Here is a 20,000-nt window from a genome sequence, read left to right as displayed (position 1 = left end):
TGTAATAAAATCTGCAGAACGCGCAGCCTCTGTTTCCACTCCTGACAGCTTTCCCCAAACACATAAATCAAACGCGAGGATCCCCGACCTCCCCGTACCAGTCTGCACCACTATCACCACCACACACCACCACTACTATCACTACTGCTCTACTTTCACTCCTACTACAAACTTACTCATCTTTTCCGTTCACTTACGCACAATTACGCACCGTCCGTCCCCATCGCTGCCCCACGGCCTCCTCCCTACGTCCCCCTCTGCCCCAGGGGTGAGTCGGACATTTGGAGCCACGGAGCAGGAGTGGACTAGTCTAAAGTTACCCAGAGAGTGATGCAGGGCCCGACTAGCCTAGCCAGCTAGCCTCTGGGCCGAGACAAAGGGAGGAGGCCCTCCAGAGCCCCGAAACAGCTGATGAGCCAAATTTTGTGTGAGAGGAGGGTCAGGGGAGAGAAGGGGGCCTTCAGAGGAAACCGGTGATGGAGCCTCGACATTCTGGATCCAAAAGAAAAGTTAAAATGACTATTTTCCTCAGACTTGATAAAGTTTGAGTTTATAAATGAAGGTGTGAGAAATGACAAAAACCAAAAAACCTCCACAACAACAACTACCTCTGAGCTACCAGCTTTTCTTTAGTGTTTAGTTTAGTTACTCATTCAAAACAGCTGAAATTAGTTCCAAAATCTACCTTTAGTGATCCACAGCCGAGCTGAGTGATCCGCTCACTGGGCGACCCACTGGTGACCGGCCCACCAGTGACCTTTGATCTGCAGCAGCTGACTTCTCTAATGATCAACCCACACACATCTCAAGAACCTTTCAACTTAAATTCTTGGACAGAGAGAATTATGATACTGGCTGATTTGCTGGTGACAAATCTAGAAGATGATTCTATTCATTATGACTCGTATCCCGTGGGGCACTGGTGTCGCCATCAGGGCTGTTTCCTGAACTGTTGAAACAGTTTGTATGCACTGCACAACAGTTTGTCGTTTGTAGTTTTTACATTTTCCTTCACTGTAATCAGATGGAAAATGTCCATGTTGAACTGCAAACAACAGAAAGGGAAGAATTCTGGTTGTGGTGCGATTCAAAGTGAAAATCAGGTAGAAAAATAAATGTCTTCAGTCTAAAGTTGTTATTTATTCAGCTAGGAAACAAGCTGTTGAGCATATAGTTACCACTCATCACCACAGTGGATGAAATGAAACCATCTCCAGGAACGAAAAAGGACATGTGTCAAACGCAAGGCCCGGGGGCCAAGTGTGGCCCTCCACATTATTTTATGTGGTCCGCAAGAGCATAAGAGGTCAGAGTGTCTAAAAATAAAAATGTCAAAGCTGTATTTCAGCCCATTTTAACTCTGACTAAACGTAGTGAACAAAGTTAATGTCCTAACTTGTGTTTCATGGTATTTTTCTTTATTGATTGATAGTTTGATCCTTGATTGATGGAGTTCTGTGGGTTTAATAACCTGATAAATTAAAAGGATTGATGTGAGAACATGTTTTTCTGTGTAACTGTAATGTTTGTAATTTGAATAAGTAATAAATTCAGTTATTTAACATTAAGGAGTGCATAGTTACTTCATTTTACATTACATTGAGTTATATTTAGTTACATTTATTAGTTACGTGTGGGCCAGATGTAACTAATAAATGTAACTAAATATAACTCAACTGGCACTATATATTTATTTATTTTAATATATGTATGTATATATACATATATACATACAAATATATATAAATATATATGTATATATACATATATATATACACACACACACACACACACACACACACACACACATATATATATATATATATATATAGTGCCAGATGAGTTATATTTAGTTACATTTATTAAATACATCTGGCCCACACGTAACTAATAAATGTAACTAAATATAACTCGATGTAATGTAAAACTAAGTAACTATGCACTCCTTAATGTTAAATAACTGAATTTATTACTTATTCAAATTACAAACATTACAGTTACACAGAAGAACATGTTCTAACATAAGTCCAGCAGCATCATCTCTACCACAGACACACGCCCACTGGTCGAGCGACGACAAAGCCACACTCCAAACATCTCTTCTCCTCCCATCCTGCTCGACACACAAGTTTCAACACTGCTTTTCAGGAGCTGGACGACACCCTGAGACAAACAGAGAGAGCATGCAGCTCCCAATACGTACAAATCACAGCAGAGACCGATCACACCTGTCTTTATGGTCTGTCTTTCTACAGTTTGGTCGACTGAACCAGCATTTATGACTGAGGAAGACTCCATCGGTATCTGTTGTAGCACTTCACCATGCATGGATGGAACACAAGCAGGCTACACGACAGAGCATCATGTGACACGCTTCCTGTCATTCACGTGAGCAGGATCTGCACAGATCTTCCTCTCATGAAGCCTCACGCCTGCAGACACGTTACTGACGCATTCAACTCGCCGTGTCGACAAAAGGCCTTTGATTCCCATCGAAGCCTCAGAATTGTGATGAAACTTGTCCCTATAATATTTCCCGATTGAGGGTCTCAAAAGGAGGAATCAACAACTCATAAATACTGTCTGATGGATCTACACCTTGTGTTTTTATTATCTTGAATTAAAACTCCCCTCACTGACTTCTGTATGAACACACAGCCTGACCGGGTCCAGTCTGAGTCTGACCTTTGCTGGTTTGTGTCTGAAAGGGTCAAAGATAAGAACAGGTCAAATACTTGATTATTGTTTGGTATGCGGTTCTGGATCCTGATCAGATCAAATCCACTTAAAAACATATATGTTTCTTCTCAGACTCCAGACAGACGTACGCCCGCAGGATTTGAGTCGTTCAGAGTGGAACGATCACATGACCTTCAGCGTTCGGGTGTAATATGGAAACATGAAGACGTGTGTTCTCCTCCTGCTGTCGGTCTTGTCTTCTATTTCACCCCCCACCCCCACCCCACCCTAGCTGCAGGCAGGGTCAGCCATCTTCCTTAAGAGCTGTCCCAGTGACACCCCCCATCCTGAACCACAAACTCACATCATCAGCGCTTCCTTTTGACAGAGAGTTAATCTTTATCAGAGATGCTAATCTGTAACCTCCAACTCAAAGAAAACCCTGGAACCGGGAAAAAGAGGGAGAGAGTTTGTGTGTGTGTGGGGGGGGGGGGTTGTCCTCTCTGTTCCTGAGCCATGAAAAATGTGTGTGTGTGTGTGTGTGTGTGTGTGTGTGTGTGTGTGTGTGTGTGTGTGTGTGTGTGTGTGTGTGTGTGGTGACGTTAAATTCTACTCTTTCGTTCTGATGTTGAACGTGAATCAAAGACATTTTGAGATTATATTCCACCTGCAGAAGGATAATCCTCCATAACTTTAACTTTAAATACATCCAATAATTGAATGGTTTGATGTTTTTTGTAATCTTAATCTGCAGTGGGGGGGGGGGATCTGTATCTGTTTGGTGTGATTCATTAATATCCTATCAGGAGCTGAATATCTTGTTGGATTTTGGTCCCACCTCAGAAGGACCTGGGGTGGATCTGGGTAGAGGGGCAGATCCAGGAGGGCTATTTGCTGCTCCCTTAAAGAATATATGACAGGAAGACTTAACTCTGTCAGCAGACCACGCCCCCCCACCAGACAGTCCATGTGACCCACATCAGGGCTGGGTCCACACCCAAAACCATAAAATAGGTCACAACTCACAGGAGACGACTCACAAACATCTCAGCTTTAATGGTTCCTGTGTGTCTTTGTTACCTTATGGGACTTAAATATGATCGCATTCTAAATATTGATCCTGCATATCTGGATTTTGTTAACTGGATCTGAAACACTTTATATAAACTTAAAGAAAACAACAGAAAAATGTGCGATGATTTACGTTTTCTGGATTATTCAGATATAAAGAAAATGTAACTTGTTGATTTTTGTAATGTAAGGAAATATCATTCTGGTTTTAATGTCTTGTCTCTTCTTATTAATGCCTGAAAATAAATGATTAAGTCACACCAGAGGACAGAGAGCAGTCGTCTACTCTTTAGGTCAGTGGTTCCATCCCTGGACTATTAATAATTGCTGATCTATTGCTGTTTGATTGATTGTGTGAACGCTTATTGTTGTGGCCGACTACACCAGTGTGTAAATGTGTGTGAAGTGTGTGTGTGTGTGTGTGTGTGTGTGTGTGTGTGTGTGTGTGTGTGTGTGTGTGTGTGTGTGTGTTTGTGTGTGTGTGTGAGTTTGTGTGTTAGTACAGCATGCAACGCTCCTTTAAATCTGGGGTCTCTAATAAATGTAACTAAATGTAACTCAATGTAATGTAACTAAATGTAACTACTCCTTAATGTAACTAATAAATGTAACTAAATGTAACTCAGTGTAATGTAACTAAATGTAACTACTCCTTAATGTAACTAATAAATGTAACTAAATGTAACTCAGTGTAATGTAACTAAATGTAACTACTCCTTAATGTAACTAATAAATGTAACTAAATGTAACTCAATGTAATGTAACTAAATGTAACTACTCCTTAATGTAACTAATAAATGTAACTAAATGTAACTCAGTGTAATGTAACTAAATGTAACTACTCCTTAATGTAACTAATAAATGTAAATAAATGTAACTCAGTGTAATGTAACTAAATGTAACTAATAAATGTAACTAATAAATGTAACTAAATGTAACTCAGTGTAATGTAACTAAATGTAACTACTCCTTAATGTAACTAATAAATGTAACTAAATGTAACTCAATGTAATGTAACTAAATGTAACTACTCCTTAATGTAACTACTGTAATAAATGTAAATAAATGTAACTCAGTGTAATGTAACTAAATGTAACTAATAAATGTAACTAATAAATGTAACTAAATGTAACTCAGTGTAATGTAACTAAATGTAACTACTCCTTAATGTAACTAATAAATGTAACTAAATGTAACTCAGTGTAATGTAACTAAATGTAACTACTCCTTAATGTAACTAATAAATGTAACTAAATGTAACTCAGTGTAATGTAACTAAATGTAACTACTCCTTAATGTTAAATAACTGAATTTCTGACTGATTCTAGTTCCAAACATTACAGTTAGACAGAAAAAACATGTTTGTTTGTTTCTCTGTTCTAACCTTTTAATTTGTCAGGTTATTAAACCCACAGAACTCCATCAATCAAGGATCAAACTATCAATCAATAAAGAGAAACAAAGCAAACAGAGCTGCTGTCCTCCAGGAGACGCCGACACGCGCTGACATGAATATCTGCCACCGCCTGTGGTTTGGCTTCGTCTCATGAATTGATTTTCCCTATAAGTTGTTATTGTATTGCTTTGAAGGCTGGTTTTGCTGACTGTTGAACAGCCTGCTCCGATACAACAGGCCCGTATCCATTTCCAAACAACACGCTGTCCTGGTGACACACGGATCAGAAAGAAGCCTGTGCTGGTAATAGAATCAGGCGTTGGCGCGGCGGCAGACGGGCTGATGGGTCCGGGCCAGACCTGTCAGCCTCCATCCGTTACAACACTGTTAGGCTCGCTCACCCCCGCTTCTTACCCCCGATCGGGGCGACGCCCGGTTTGGCAGTGATGTATGAAAAAATCAATTAAATCACGGCAAGTCTTGGAGTTCCTGGGTTTCTCATGACTTTGGTCTCTGTACCCGGAAGTGAATGAAAACCACCGAGGTCAAACCGGGTTCCAGAGCGGTGACTCTGACTGGACATGACAGGAGCAGCAGCTGTCAGCCTGAGACCTGAGACCCTTCATAACAGGTTATGTACAGTAGACACGACCACTCGACAGCTCAAGGCAGAGAGTTTTACTCCCGACTGATTTTTAGGTTTCCTAACTTCATCAGTTCAATCAATCAATCAATCAATTGAAAATGATTCATTCAAACATGCAGGCAAAAAACCCCCCCACAAACAATTAGCTTATTTAGCTTATAGCTAATTAAGACATCTGAAACAAGGCAGTCAGAGACTGCAACATCCCGCGACACCCCTGAATTCAACATTTTACCCTGACCTACACATTTTTGTGCCTCTGGCTTCCTGAAAATGCTGATTTTTGCTTAGTGATTATATCTGATCAGGTTTCAGAGACGTGGACCTAAAAAGGTAGAAAAGTGCAGCGCTGTTCCTCACGGTTAACGCGTTCCAGGAACTACAGATTCTGCGATATAGCGACAAACTATTTATCTTATAATTTACGGTAATTTAAACGTTTCTGAACCCCCCCATACTGATATTAAACCACCTTCTATCTGTATTACCTTCAAAATACTTTTGTGTCTCACGGAAGTCAGAGACTCACGGAACATAGCACACTTCAGGATGCCGTCAGCCAATAGAATGCGTTTACGGTATCACATGACTGCCTTCCAAAAATCCACGATGACTACAAAAGTTAAAATTTGACCTTGACCTAGTTTTCTAAAGGTCATCATCTCGTTTTACCCCCTTTGCTGCCTGAGTAATGTGCTTTTTGTTTCATCGTTCTATCTGACGGACGAACACACAAACACTGACAATTACAACAAATCACTGCTTAACAGGATACAACAAGTTTAATTGTACTCTTAATTGTACAGCTCTGATTTTTTTTCTGTGCTATAGGTTAAACTTTAATCTTTTCTTTGATCCTTTTCATGTTTTATTTCTAATATAAGCTAATATTAATATTTCAGATGTCAGAAATGACAGGAAAGAATTACCAAAAAAATTGTGGGCTGTTCTGATTAGACTTATTTTTTACTTTTATATTTTCATGCTGATTACACAACATATTATATTTAACTATCTCAAACTGTAATCTCTCTATTACCATACGTATCACATCACCACAATACAGCCAATGCATTACATTAGTATTAATAACATTAGGGATTTTTTTTTCAAAACATTCAAACTGGCCACTATAATTTTACATTTTTGGAAGATTCGTTTCAAACATAACTGAGAATTCTTTTCAGAAACAAAAACTCAATGAAAGCGTAACACTGAACAAATAAAGACACAATTTTGGATGTGTACATTTTGCAAAGAATAAAAGTTATGGATAGAATTTCCTCCATGCATAATTAGATTATATTCCTGTATTTCTTGGAAGTGCCCTACCTCTCAGATTCCACCCCTCCCAGAAGGACCGACACAGACCAGAAAACTGACATTATGGTCATTAAATTGGCAGTAATTCAGAGTGAAACACTAAATAACGCCTCTGCCTGTTTAAATGTGGTTACCAGTGGATTATTCTGAAGGACCATCTAAGTGCTTGTGTTTGTTGGGGGGCAGGCAAGGACATGACAGTCTGTGAATAGGGCAGGAGGAAGAAGGAGAGGGGGGCGTCGTCTTGAGTAAGCAATCTTTTCACACAATCATAAATCACAGCGTGGCAAACATGCGTCTTCGTTCTTCACGCCTCAGCGTCAGCTCCCCATTCACCGCGACTCAGAACCCCACCAGTCTGTCCACCTTCATGCCGCAAGGAAACTGGTTTTTCAGGGGGGGGGGGTGCCCTGTTCCCCTTATCTATTGCATTTTCTAAGGCGTCTGTCTTCAACTGGCATCACGTGGACAGAGAGGGGGGGGGGGGGTTGGATGGCGCGTTGGCACACCCCCCGGATGCCTCAGTGACTTCGGGACAGACCTCTGTTAGACAACTGATAATTAATGGATGTCGGCTTCGGGACTGAGTGACGCGGGCGGCCTCGCCGACACACCGGGACCCTCAGAAGCATCAGCAGACCTTACCTGCGCGCCTTTGGGGGTGTCGTCCTCCTCGGTGCCTCCTGGTGACGTGTGTTTTGTTCCCTTTGGATGTTTTCTTTTGGGACACGGACGATCACCGCGGCTGGAGACCCCTTTTGGAAATCGCGGTCTCTTCTCTGATTGCCGGTGCGTAATTACGCGCGGTCGCCTGCGTTTGCAATTTGCTCTACGGTGTATTTTGATCCAAAATGGAGCCGAAACATTTATGTTTACACTCCACTGTGACGTATTGTATTAACCGTACATCTATTAGAACATTTTAAAGCGTAAAAGAGACGATTGATCACGTGTCCCGTTTGGAAACGCTATAAATCTTCAATCGGTTCCGTCATAAATCTCCAGCAGCCAAATCGCGCGCACAAGTTGTCTCGGACTGCCGGGTTTGCGGTGCTCCTTTACCCTAAAACACATTTCGTGCGCGCCCCTACCCCACACAGCCCCCACCCCGCCCCGCCAGTGGAGCAAAAGTCCCCGTATAAGAAGTCTGGCTGTCTCCCTGAGCCTAACCTGACCCACACACCAATAGGAGAGCAGGTATTGTCGAGCAGCAGGAGCTCCGTTGTGTCCAGACTGCAGTGAACCAACGTGTGAAATAATCTCATTTCCTCTCCCGGAGCATTTCTGGATTGAGCGTGACACCGTAATCCCTGAGCACCCCTCTGTTTCGTTTCTTCCTCTCGTCCTCTTCCTCTGTTGGCTCAGTTTACCCGAATGGGGGAGCAGAGTCCCCCCCTGCTCCCTACCGGCTGGTGTGTTTTCCCTCACCACTACACGGTCGCTGTTGGGTTGGCTTGAAGCTGTTGTGGATCGAATCCCTTCCAGTTGAAAGCCGAGCTTCAGGCTTTATTGTATTGATTATTATCAGCAGAGGACGGATCTGCCCCACTTCCCCCGGGGTTACCCCCCCACACTCGGACCTCTGGGTTGGATTGACATCGTGGATGATCCTGAACCGGTCCGTGGACGTACAGTTTGGCTCAATGTGCTGAGGAGGAGGAGGTCGGGGGTGGAAAATAGGGGTCTGCTTCTTATTCCTGCCCCAATGGGGGGAATTTGGTTGAGGTGCGCCAAGGTTAGCGGGGTTCAGACTGACCTTGCTGTCCGTCCCGGGCCAGATGTTGGTTATTACATGGAGTCAAACTGAGCGCGATCAGAGGAGAGGAAGAAGGAGTAGAGGGTTGACAGAAGGGGGGGGGGGTGTTTTGACCAGCATGTCCACACAGGAAACGGGTTCCGTCGAGTCTGGCTTCTTCAAACCTTTAGTGGTAAAACCCAAATGTCTCTATAGCCAGAGGGAAAACGAGCAAATGATAATGTAAGATTAGAACCTGAAGGAGCGGATGTGACGTCATGAAGATACTCCACTATTTGGCAGCCAGGTTAAACCTAACCTGCACAATAGTGAGAACATTTTTCACAGAGGCCTCTATTTGGATTATTTTGGATTATCTTGAACACCGTAATTCATGCCACCAAATTGTAATCCTTTATTTTTAAAGCTTTATATCCTGTTTGGATTATAAAGTTTAAAATCTAAATTACCCTCACAGATGCTCTTGGCTTTGCTCTCTGAATGTCTATCCCGCTCAGTGTATGGGCCATTTATGTTATCTACCCACGCTTAAGGACAGTACTGACACACACACACACACACACACACACACACACACACACACACACACACACACACACGCACGCACAACAGCGAGGGAGATAAAACGAGGGAGAGCGCAAAGAAAGAGAGAGGAGTTCAATTACGCGAAAGCAGAGCCGTTATTGTAACTTCCAGCGGACACCGAGGCTCTCCAGCCTGATTCCTCCTGGAAGCGTTTCCGCCTCGCAGCTCGGCCTCTCTTATCGCTCCTCTGCACACCGCTGCTGCTCCCCCGGCCGGCCCTGACGAGGACAGAAGCGACGCTGGCTGGATGTGGATTCGGTTTCAGCCGCTCATTTTTCACGGGCTTTGAATCTCTGCCTCAGCGCTGACGATTATAAATTAGCGCGACGCTTCTTATTGATTTATTTCTGGTAATCTAGAGGAAGATTCCCGGAAGTAACAGGAACTGGAGACTGCTTTTTAAAAGATACTAAGATGAGAGCTTTTATTTTAGAAGCAATAATAATAATAATAATAATAATAATAATAATAATAATGTTTTTAAATCCATTCAAATCCTTTGTTATAAATAAGGCCATTGATCTACTTTTCTAAAATCTGCTCGTTAGAGTTGATTTAAACACATGTTAACGTGTTATGTTAACATTATTTTCCTCACACTTAAATCTTTGGCTCGTTAACGTCCAGCGGCTCCAGATTTATGAGGCCGAGCTTCTCCTCTGATTTATGTTCGGCTGTTGTGGAACAATCCCCGCTCGATTCTAAACCGAACTGTTTCCATTGCTCTCCTGATTTTAGCTTTTTGTTGTTGTTGTTGCTTAAATTCGGAGGGAAAATGAAGGCAGTTTTGTCTGGAAGCGACTATTACAGCCTCCATGTAAAACTTTAATGTTAAATTAACTCCATGTAGTTTTATGGTTGTGGGCGGACTGAGCACCGGTTTTATGGGGATGGAATATGGAGCACTTTTCCGTCCCGTTTAAAAACTACTGTTGGTGAGATTTATTTTCAGTGTTTGGGGGGGGGCTACTTTACAGCGTTTTATTCATGACTGGAAAATAATATAATATATATCCACGAGGAAACACGTGAGACAGTCTAAACGCCGCATTTAAAAGGTAAACACTATCATATATATATATATATATATATATATATATATATATATATATATATATATATATATATATATATATATATATATATATGAAAATGTTTTAATTCAAGAATTGCTTTAATTGACATTAATTTACTTAACAGTTTACATATTTTAATCACTGTGCGTGTGCTGTTTATTCAGGATAGTTACTATAATCCCGTTCGGTTATGTTTTAAATGCATGTTGTGATTCTGACACTTAAAAATCTGTCTTTAAACGCTAATATATATCGTCAGAATTTAAAAAAATCACTTGGTTTTATTTTATTACTATTAACCATCAGTGTGCTCTATTTTACCTCATTGATCTCTTCCTGCGTTTCCGATCCGTTTTGCGTGGGAAAGCAACACGGAGAGGACAAATGGCTGCCACTCCCCGTCGTGAGTGGGAAGATGAGCCGTGTGTGAAGTCGTGTCTACATTCTCTCGTGTGTGTGTGTGTGTGTGTGTGTGTGTGTGTGTGTGTGTGTGTGTGTGTGTGTGTGTGTGTGTGTGTGTGTGTGTTACTGCGAGACGCGTGGGTCTGCCTTTAACCTTGTGTTTTCTTCAGGGATAAGAAGAGACGCTAGAACGCGTTACGTCACCTTCTAATCTATTTCCCTGCGCTCCTTCACACACGGCCGTGTTTTACTATTTTCATCTTTAGAAATAAGAACTCTGATGTTAGTGGTATGGATTATAGAGAAGTCTCTACTGGTGCGTAATCCCACCGGGCTGCGCGGCCCGTCACGCAGACTGCTGGTTAGAATCACGCAACAGAACATTTTCAGAGAATGAATCAAATAAATAAAAAGCATTTAAATAATCTGTCGTCTAGTAACTGTTCCAGACTCCTCCTTCAGTCCCCACATCACACATCCAGCAGCAGCGCCTCCATTGTTCTACAGCAGGGCTCGGTGTAAACATTAATTTCGGATTGGCATCACAACAGCGTCCTGACGCACAGAGGTAACACATTAACGCCATTCCTTCAGCGTTCAAAGGAGGGGGAACAATCAGGCTTTCATGGGTTTGGAGCAGCAGAACGATCAGAAGTGAATCCGCGGTGAGAGAGTCGTGAAGCAGCGAGGCCTCACAGGAGCTGAGGTCCAGCAGCCATAATGGATGTCTGACAGCCACTGATATCATTTCTCAACAGCGGTTCAAATATTTGAACTATTTCAGCTGCTTTTGATCTGGAACGATCCGAGCAGCCAAAACACACTCAGCCGTGGACACAAGCCTGGACCGAGATAAGATAGAGCAGCTCCGCTCTGGAGGAACGTTTAACTCCGCTCAGGGAGGAACGTTTAACTCCGCTCAGGGAGGAACTCGGCTTCTGGCTCCTTCTCTGCTTCACCAGGAATTTCCCTTCATTACCGTCTGTCCGCTCAGGCGGTGTGAGTTTATTTCTAACACCCCCCCCCCCTGTCATCAACATCACATATTTAAATATTTATGACAGAAGTAAGAAATCCTAACACCCCCCCCAACACCCCCATCTCTCTGTCCATCGGCAGAAACGAGGCGGGTTATTGTTCCTGACGCGCAGAGGACGGAAGGAGGAACGTTTGGAAAAAGGCGCGATTATTATGGGATGAGAAGCCGTGGAGACTTTAATTCAGTTAGACTGAGGTTTACATTGATGGAGAAGGTTGTGTGTGTGTGTGTGGGGGGGGTCATCCACAAGTCTTCCTCGAGGACGGTATTCTTATAATTATCATCATTTTAACTCCATTGTTGACTTATTATTATCATTAGAAATAAACTTGTACTTTAATGTATTTGTGTCATAAAATAAAATAAAATCACTGATGCTGAGGTCACTCTACTTATTCTCCTTCCGTGTTAGTTACACTGGGTTAGGAGGTTAGAGTATTAAATGATGCCCCCCCCCCCTGCAATGGGAAAAGCTGAATTTGATATTTGACACCACCTCCTAATGCCTTTGACTTCACGTCCAGCCAGTGGAAGAACGCGCATAAAACAAAACCGGAATTGATAAATGAATTATAAACGTGCAGCCATAAATAGGAAGAACCCCCACACCCCACCCCCACCACCACCATCTCTGCGTGGTATTTTCCTCGCCACATTTTAAGGACAAGAAAAAAGTCGGCTTCTCAGCGAGAGGTTTGAGGAAAGGCAGAGCCGCTGCGCGCTGACATGAAGAATGGCGCTCCGCTCCATTCCTGCACACATCCAAAGAAAACACGAGGATGGAGCAGAAAAACAACTGAAGGATTGGTCAGTGGAAGGACCTGTGTCATGGAGGGAAGCCCCTACAACTTAAATATTAACGTGTGTTGGAATATAAGATGCGTAAAGTTTGGCTGCATGAATAACGCGGATATAAATCCAGGCTGATTATCACTGAATTGCACCAATGCAACACTTTAATGACTGTATTTCATCTCAAACCAGGGCCTGCAGGCTGGTTTCAACATTTAAATGTTCAACTTCACCCCCCCTCACCCCCCACTGATCTATCCGAATCCTCTCATAACTCCTGCTTTGATTTATGACTTTTTCCTGCCCTGAAGCTTCGTTCTGTGACATTACGCGGCGGCTGAGACGCGCCCGGCGCGCCGGAATTTAACAAATCTCCCATTAATTGGTCGCCACAGTAATTCAAGACCTGGAGCTACACACACAGCCACCCACGGTCACGCTGAGAGAGAGGGAGAGAAAAACTCCCCCGTGATAATCAAGTGTCTGACGGCGGAGGTGTGGAGGAGCCTGGAGGAGGAGAAGGAGCCGAAAAGACGGAGAGAGGAGCCCGCAGCAGCTGGAGAGAGGTCTCCCTCTCCTCCTCCCCTCATGCCGGTGTCTCATCGCTCCATCGACCGTCGTTCCCCCCCCCCCACCACCACCACATCGGAGGAAAACGTGATTTATCGTGAGCAACAGCATAAACAACAGCACTCCCTCACAAAAAACGCACAATGGCAGCGCCGGGGCGCACCGCTGACACCCTGCCTCCACATAAATCAAGAGAAGTAGAGAAAAAAGAGGAGAGAGGGAGAGAGAGGGGAGAGAGGGAGGGATGGACGGAGGAGGCTGATAGAGAGAGATGTGGACGCAGACAGGAGCTGATGGGAGAAAGATGGAGGAGAATATCCGAGCGCTCCTTAAAATATAAACAGCCACCGGCTACCGGGGCTCCCTCTCCCCCCCCACTCCCTCTCCGGTATGCGGGGCTGCACCGCTTCAACCTATAAGGCTTAACAATGGCTGATGATGATGGGTGTGTGTGTGTGGTGGGGGGGGTGATGTGTAAACAACACCACAGCAAACATGCACGATGAGAAAACAACAAACATTTTCTATTTTGGGGGGAAAAATATTTACCAGGATGTTAAAGCAGCCAATGAGTCACTGCAGCGGCGATGAGGAGGAGGAAGAAGAGGAAGAAGAAGAGTGGTTTCCCCCCATGCAGTCCCTTCCTTCCGCAATACTCACGGCGTCCACAGCGACCCGCCAGACGCGCCCCCGTCCAAATTTGTTTTATTGCGGCTCCTTCTCTCTTTTCTCTTCCTCTCTCTCTCAGCTGGCGTTTGTCGGTGTCTCCTCTTCTCCCCCTCTTCCCTCTCTCTCTCTCTCCTCTCTCTCCCCCCTTCTCTCCGCTGCTATGGGGGGTGTTGGTAGTGTTGGGTGGGGGGGTGTATTTTCTTAGAGGATAGTTGAATTTTCGACGTCAGACGCGCAGTGTGTTCCCGTTATGTTCCTGACCACATTCATATCTATTCTGCAACCTCTGCATTAATTATTTAATGAATCACGTGACGTGTTGGTCGGGGCGGGGGGTGTGAGGTGGTGGTGGGGGTATGAAGTGGGGGGGGGGACCCATCCGGACCGCAGGACTGCTGCGTGATGAGTTGGAAATGAACAGAAAACAATACAGGACGTTCACTTCCATCTTTGAAATGGGACACACCGAGTGGTGTGTGTGTGTGTGTGTGTGTTCATGTGTGTGTGTGTGTTCATGTGTGTGTGTTTGTGTGTGTGTGTTATAAACTGATACACACTATAAGGCTGAGTTAGGCCTGAGAGATTCACGGAATTACAGCAAATAATCACCGACTTTTCCTTTAGAATAAATATCCTGACGCCTCAGATGTTTGATGTTTTATTCGTTATTTCTCACTGACATCCACTTTTTTTTCTTCCATATTCGCGGAACTCGTCAGATTTTCTCATCTTTTTATTTCGCTGTGTAGAAGATTTTTTTTAAAATAAAATTTCAGAGAGTACTTCGTTTGCTTTATTTCTCATGTGCGCTTCCAGTCATGAAAAGGAAATCTAGCAGCAAAAATATTCAAAGAAAAAGTATAAATGACAGAAAAACAGTTGAAATGATCTCATTTCTACATTTATTTATTTATTTATTTAAATGTCTGCTTTTGACATATGAGCGGAATAAAACTCTAAGAAAGAAGAGAACCCCCCCCCCCCCAGAGGAGCTCAGGCTCTCCTTCCTCTGGTAGATAACATGAATTAGAATCGAATATATCATTTAGACTAAATGCTGCAACGGAGTCCATTCGTTTATCACATTAAAACGTTTCCTTGGTCGCTCGGCCGGTGCGCACGCAGTCATTTATTTGCGGGAAGGAATATTTATTTGTCCGAAAAGCGCATCGGAAGGGACGAGTAGAGACACAGATCCGGACAAAGAGACGGTGGTGATCAGTGGTGATCGGTGGTGATCGGTGGTGATCAGGTCGGGGGAGAAGAAACTGACTGAGACTCAAGGCGGAGACCAAACCCCCTCCAGGAGGCCATCAGGGCAGCAACAATAGAAGGTTTGGGCTCCTTCTGGGGCTCCGGCTCCCCGGTTCCAAAGCTCCAGACGCGTCCCGGAGAACAATGGAGCTCAAGGCTCTGGAAGCGCGTCCAGGCTGGGGGGGGGCTGATGGAGCCGCTGAGGAGCGAACCAGAAAGCCTTCAAGGTCAAACAAAAGGGCCGCTGCGGCTCCAAGACGCGTCACAAGCTGCTCCAGTCCGCAGCGCGTCACGTGGACACGAGATTAAAACTCACGAGTGTGAGCGGGATTTTATTCTTAATCTGGCCCATGTGTAAAAGACCAAACAAGAACTCTAACAAAACATCTGCTTGACTTGGAGCGCTCAGTCTTTAATGTTAAAAAGTCCCGCAATAGCAAGAAGGAAATATCAGGAAAGCTTTATTTATCACCCCTCTAATAAACGTGGTGCGCTAAAAACCCAGGGAGAGTCGTTTAAAGAGTTTACCCACAATAAGATCGAAATCAAACATATGCGGTGGTGATGATGGGATGTTTAATGACGGCCATAAATTACAGCAGTCACGGTGTGAAACAACAGCAGCGGACCGGACGACAGCAGCACCGAGCCGCTCCAAGCCGCTCCGCGGACCCCCGGACGGGCTGAGGAGCAGATCCACGGCCGCGTCCGTGCGTCACAGCATCCCCGTTGGCTCCATGTGTGGGAAACTAAACCTGTCGCCTCTTGCACTTGGCTGTATTTTAATCGTAATATTGTGTAAGGTGATAACTACTGATAATCGAATAAGGAACAGAAAATTGTAATGAATTATTTCCTTTCCAATGGACGTGGATCTCTAAGTTATTAAAGAAGCTATTTTAACATTTAATAGCTGGAACTGGGCGGACTCACTGGAAGCCAGTAATTTAAGTGGTGCCGGAGTTGTTGAGGGTCTTTCGGGTCTCCTGTCGGTGATGGATGGAGACAGGTAGATTCTTCCTGCTCGTTAATGATTCACCAGGCTTTGAATAAAAAGAGGGAAACTAAAAACGCGTCTTTGTTAAAACCGAGGAGGGCCGTAAAATTAAAGTGTCCAAGAGAAGTTAGAAATTATTATTATTATTATTATTATTATTATTATTATTATTATTATTATTATTATTATTATTATTATTATTATTATTATTATTATTATTATTATTATTATTATCATTATTATTATTATTATTATTATTGGGGGGGGGGACTGGACACAGATTGATTTACGGAGCCCCGACGTGCCCCCCTTTTACCGCGGCTCGTAAATCTGTCCGCTGACTGCAGCTCAACCCGTTTTTGAAATATCTTCTCCTCCCGTGGGGAGACGTGAGGTCTTCCCCCCCTGTAACGGGATCGCACCGGAGACACCCCCAGCGGGGGTCAAGAGCCGCGTCGTCTCTGCCTCCTTATTGTTTCCAATAATATGAAGGATCAATCAGAATCAATAACTCATAATAATTCATTATTTCGCGGAAACATCTAAACTTCAGCACCCGCGATTTTATTCCGATTATTATTATTATTATTATTATTATTATTATTATTATTATTATTATTATTATTATTATTATTATTATTATTATTATTATACTGACGAACAAACATTCGTTCCTGTGTTTGAAGTCATTTGTCTGCGCGTTAATTAAGAAGTGGGTTTTATTTTGTCGTGGGACTATCCTGCGGTCACTCATGACCGGATCAATGAGGAACGGACTGTAACGACACACACACACACACACACACACACACACACACACACACACACACACACACACACACACACACACACACACACACACACACACACACACACACACACACACACAAACAGGCTGTCTAACGTGTGTGAGGGACGATGGATTTGACAGGATGAGCTGACCTGTCCGGGGGGGGGGTGACGTGGGAACAAGATGGGTGACGCACAAAGGTGAATATTAACATATGAAAAAATAAATAGCATCATGCGTTTACACGAATAAAATATACAAATAACGGAATAAAATGTCATTCTTTTACACGTGATGCACGTTTTCAAACCATTTCTTTTTTTCACATGTATTCAATAACACATTTGAAATTTTTCTTTATACGGAATATGAAGGTTTTCACGCGTGAAATCACGTCACTGGTCCCGTGACGTGCTTCATTTGCATAGATGTCAGGTGAACGTTCAAAATAAATGTATATGAAGTTAAAACGTCACGCAGAAATTATGGGATTCCAACGGATTTGTTTTGAATTCACGCGTTAACCTTTAAGCGTGAATAAAGTTCGTTGTTGTTTTATTAAAAATCTGTTTCTAATTTAAAACTCCTCTACATTCCGGAATATTTCCAGGCTTCTAATCCTAATCCCTTCTAATGTGAATATGGTTTTTTCCACCTTTATTGTCCACAGGACTTCATTGTGTATTGAAACAATTATTGCGTCCTTGTCTCTGGGATATTGATAAGTAAAAGGTAAATCGGGGCAGAGGGGACGCTTAAGTATCAATATGCTTGCAGCGGCTTAATGCCCCTCCATTAGTCATGGAGGCAACTGAAGTCTATTTATCACCACCGCGCACCGGATATGAGAGCCGCTCTAACACACACTCATCACACACACACTCATCACACACACACTCATCACACACACACTTATCACACACACACTCTCATCACACACACACTCTCATCACACACACTCTCATCACACACACACTCATCACACACACACACACACACACAAACACACACACACACACACACACTCATCACACACACACACACACACACACACACACACACACACACACACACACACACACACACACACACACACACACACACACACACACACACACTCATCACACACACACTCATCACACACACACCCATCACACACACCGGAGGACTCCGAGCTTCATTCACTTAATGCAGCATCAAACAGCAGGATCGCTCCGCAGAAAGACACCTAATTACGCACTGACACGGCCCTATTTATGACTTCCTCCGCCAACAAGCAAACAATACACAACAATACACAACAATACACAACAATACACAACAATACACAACAATACACAATAAAACGGGTCGGTCTCATTTCAATCAGTGATGAAACGCGCTGCTGTGGGTGTTTTAAAGCCGATCCTGGGTCAGATTCAGGTGTTGGCACCTTTGTTTCTAGAAGGGATCTGGAAGCTGATGGAGGTCCAGAGTCTGTAACTCTTCTTCCGTTCAAGATGTTGATTTAATCATATTTATTTCTTATTTAATTGGTTGGTCTGTTTAATTTCCCGTTGATCATTTATTATACCTGCTGCCTTTCATGTTTGCATCTCTCTCTCTCTCATAATCTCATAACAGAAAAATGTGATTTGCAAAACATAAAAAAATTCCTGGAGGACACGAAAGGTTGGAGGTCCGAAGTATAAAGTGTCTTTCCCTGACCTCAACATGTTTCTGGATGGCGTCAGTTTTTATTTAAAAGAATCCAGAAGGAAGTGACTTAACCAGTTCATAGGAGCAAAGAGCTTGTGAAGGAACTCATGACAGTTGGTATTGTTGCTTTTTGAATTTTGTCTGTTTTTTGTTTAAAAACTGTGTTTTTTTAGTTTGATGAATGTTTAAAGGTGAGATGTTGTCTTAGTTCTGTTAGAAATCCTCCCATTGTTTGTTTTTGAGATGTTGAATTCCTGTTTTTTTTGGCGTGAACTCCTTTGGATTTTGTGTCAACATGATTATTTTGTAATTTTGTTTTTATGAATAAACGTGATTTTAAAAATCAAAACCTCTCCTCACCCCGGAAGCAGCCGCTGCTGTGGAGTTCTGTTAGTCAAACATCTCTGGTGACCACCTCCTCCTGCTCCTGACCTCCTCGACTACACACACACACACACACACACACACACACACACACACACACACACACACACACACACACACACACACACACACACACACACACACACACACACTAATAATCAATTTCTCGGGAAATGCTGCAGCGGGGAGAACAAACCCAAAGCTGATTTGTCTGACAATTAGGAAACGAGACTCCCCTGGTGTGTGTGTGTGTGTGTGTGTGTGTGTGTGTGTGTGTGTGTGTGTGTGTGTGTGTGTGTGTGTGTGTGTGTGTGTGTGTGTCCAGTATGAAGGAGTGTGCGTGCATGAATCCTGGAGGTCTGACGCGTCCTGCGTAAAGCTGCTGTTGAAACATCAGCTCCATCAGCTCCAAACGTCTCCATGGCAGCAGCTGGAACACAGCGTCTCTGAGGGGCCGGAGTGGGGGCTGGATCATATCTGCTGCCCCCCCCACGATTCATCCCTTTACTTCACACTCATTTAAACTGATAATCCCACTGAGATCAGGAAAACAAATCTCTTTTCAGGAGGAGAGGAGCGTCATGTGACCGGGATGAAAAAACACAACTTGTTAACTAAGGGGGGGGGTGACTAAAGTTGTGTGTGTTAATCACAGCAGAGTGTGTGTCCCTGTCCTGCTGACAGGATGTCCTCACACTGAAGTGTGTTCCTCCTGCTTCACACACGAGCAGAACAATGTGCTTCAGCGGCGCGGCTTCACATCCAGCCTGAAGTCAGTTTCTCACTGGCAGCAGGTGTTCAGAACAAGGTTTGAACGCTGCTCAGAGAAGATTCACCCTCACTGCTGTCAGAAGGTTTCATGGTGTCATTTGA

At 43.5% G+C, this 20,000-nt stretch overlaps 1 protein-coding gene across 14 annotated transcripts in view; it reads right to left on the bottom strand.

The window, feature by feature from the left end:
- Positions 1 to 20,000, bottom strand: part of hoxb3a (homeobox B3a) — an 83,972-nt gene that overhangs the window by 14,668 nt on the left and 49,304 nt on the right. For 3 of the 14 annotated variants that reach the window (XM_068336245.1, XM_068336247.1, XM_068336255.1), the window contains exon 1: positions 212 to 424. The exons of 4 other annotated variants lie outside the window; for them this stretch is intronic. The gene's annotated coding sequence lies outside the window, so the exon portion shown is untranslated. Of the gene's footprint in view, positions 1 to 197; positions 425 to 7,760; positions 8,160 to 13,884; positions 13,910 to 13,995; positions 14,012 to 19,103; positions 19,120 to 20,000 lie in introns of those variants that run through there. 7 more of the 14 variants (XM_068336251.1, XM_068336254.1, XM_068336246.1 and 4 more) reach the window with 5 other exon arrangements.

Source organism: Antennarius striatus, chromosome 16 (assembly GCF_040054535.1).
Source record: "Antennarius striatus isolate MH-2024 chromosome 16, ASM4005453v1, whole genome shotgun sequence".
In the NCBI taxonomy this organism is placed as follows: Eukaryota; Metazoa; Chordata; class Actinopteri; order Lophiiformes; family Antennariidae; genus Antennarius; species Antennarius striatus.
Note: the sequence above shows the minus strand (reverse complement) of the source record. Positions and strands in the feature narration are given on the sequence as shown.